A 2387-nucleotide genomic window follows, 5' to 3' on the forward strand; every position below is an offset into this window, starting at 1 on the left:
GAACAAATCCCATATTGATATTGGAATTTCTCCAGCCATTTATAGCGACTGTGACATTGAAAGACCCCCCACATTCACAACACAGCTCTGTTGTGTTGTACTTGGATTCTTGAAAAGAAAAGAACAAATTCATGATTCTTTTAGTCCACCTTCTCTCCACGTTCCATTTCATTTTCACATATGAACCAAAGGAGAGAAAGAGAAGAAAAGATCGCTGGAGAGATGAGGAATCGATCAAAGAAAGGAGGATTGGAGAAAGAGAGGATTCATAAGATAAAGTATAAATTACAAAGATGCCCCCTGTACTATGGGGTTTGTGACAAAGACCCCCTTGTACATTGTTTTGCGACAAAGACCCCCTTGTACTTTGGTCGTGAGATAAAGACCCCCTTTGACCGTTAAGTCAGATAACGGAATGCGTTAAATTTCCAAATTACCCCACTAAACTTTTTCTATTTTCTTTTTTTGCCCTTTTTCTCTTAAAACCTATTTAATCTATTGTTTTCCCTTTCTTCTCTTCTTTTCCCCTCCCTCACCATCCTCTCTCATTCTCTCTATCCCAACTCTCCGAAATTCTGTCTTCTCTTTTCCGTGGGGCACAAGTGATGATTTCATCAACTTTGAGTATCATCTCTACAGCTTCAGTTGCAGATAGTAGCACAGCCTGCTTGACTTTGAATGGCTCTGAGATTCCAAGTTTCTCCATTTCTCCTACTATCCCTGAGAGGATGTCGATTCCAGCAGTACACCCCTCCTTGTGATGCTCTGCACGAAGCTGAGAAATCAATTCCACACTGTCCAAACTTGCATTATCTGCAATAGTTGTAGGGATGGCCTGTAAGGCCCGTGAGAATGCCTTAATTGCATGAGACTTCTTTCCTGGAGTTCTGCGGGCCAATACATCGACTTCCTTTGCCACCACCATCTCAGGCGCCGCACTCCTCCAAGTAAAACTTTGCTATTGACAACAGTTTGAGAGAGTACACACAGGGCATCATGTAGAGACCTTTCAGCCTCATCAAGCACATGAAAACTAGCACCTCTTAATACTATGGTGCAAGCTTGACCCATTTCAACCCTAGAGAAGTGAATTAATTTGTCTTCACCAAACTCACCACCAGTTACCAGAGCAAGACGCTCAATTCCATTAAAATCAGCATGCTCAATCGCCAAATTTCCACATTTGCAAATAGTTCCTCAGGGAAATTGTAAATCAACTATCTATTCACAAAGCAATTGATCCCATGTGCTATAATCTTCTGCACCTTCTCTTTCATTTTCTCTTTTTCTACCCCTTCAATCTGTGCAACCCGTGACATAGAATCAACATGAACACGTGCCCCGTAGATCTTTACTTTGTCAATGTCCATTGCAGTGTTTGCTATCAAAATCTTAGCATTTTCTATGCACTTTGGTTGAAGGCATTATTTATGACTACAGTTTTAATAGGTTAGAAATGGAAAGTTATTGGGCAGCTCCAATTTATGGCGGGAAGGGAGAGTGTACGGGTTGAATGGGGTTGGGGGTGAATAGGGGTCAGGGGGAGGGTCAAAAGATCGGCAAATTCATGCCAAGTGGCGAGGAAGGGACCCCAGAGGCCCTAAAATGCGCCGCATGCGATTGTCACAGGAACTTCCATCGGAAAGAGATGAAGGGGGAGCCCCAATCGGGGATGAATTGTTATTACTACCATAAGAAGAACCATGACGGCAGCAGAAGTAGGACCTCACCTCCCCAAGCCCAACTACCTCCTCCACCTCTTCAACAACACCAAAAATTCCAATTGGGGTTACCTACTAGTCCGTCACCGGGATCAATTCCTCCCATGATGATGGCCTTTGAAGGCGGTGGTGGAATTGGTGGCAGAGCAACTGAGTAGTCAAGTGAGGACCTCAATGCATACCAGTCCAATGCACCTGGGGGAGCAACATAGCTTCCACAACCATTGTCTCTATCAAAGAAGAAAGACAGGGTGTTGGAGAGGAACGAAAAATAGTTACTCTCTCTCTCTCTTCATATGCAAGGAACAGAAGACAGAGGCAATCAGGAAGAAGAAAGGAGATGAGAGAAAGGGGAAGGGAAAGAAGAGAGACACGGAGAGAGAGAAAGAGGACTTCGGAAGTATGCTGCCACTACAACAACTACCGTTTCTACTATTTGTATATCCTGAGGTCGGGGAAGATGAATAGTGTTTTTCTCTGAATAGGTATTATAAGTGTAGTCTGGGGATTAAAAAATATTGTAATGGTGGATTTTAATAGAAGGCTAATAGAAGGGGGTCTTTGTCTCACGATCAAAGTACAAGGGGGGTCTTTGATGCAAAACAAAGTATAGGGGTCTTTGTAATTTACCCTAAGATAAAAGAAGAATCTCATCTCTCTAGTGCT

At 43.1% G+C, this 2387-nt stretch overlaps 1 pseudogene; it reads right to left on the reverse strand.

Moving 5' to 3' along the window:
* Positions 1-532: 532 nt before the first annotated feature.
* Positions 533-1424, reverse strand: LOC104611267 (T-complex protein 1 subunit beta pseudogene; annotated as a pseudogene).
* Positions 1425-2387: the final 963 nt, after the last annotated feature.

The sequence above is a fragment of the Nelumbo nucifera genome, chromosome 4 (genome assembly GCF_055504915.1).
Source record: "Nelumbo nucifera cultivar China Antique chromosome 4, China Antique-T2T, whole genome shotgun sequence".
Classification (NCBI taxonomy): Eukaryota; Viridiplantae; Streptophyta; class Magnoliopsida; order Proteales; family Nelumbonaceae; genus Nelumbo; species Nelumbo nucifera.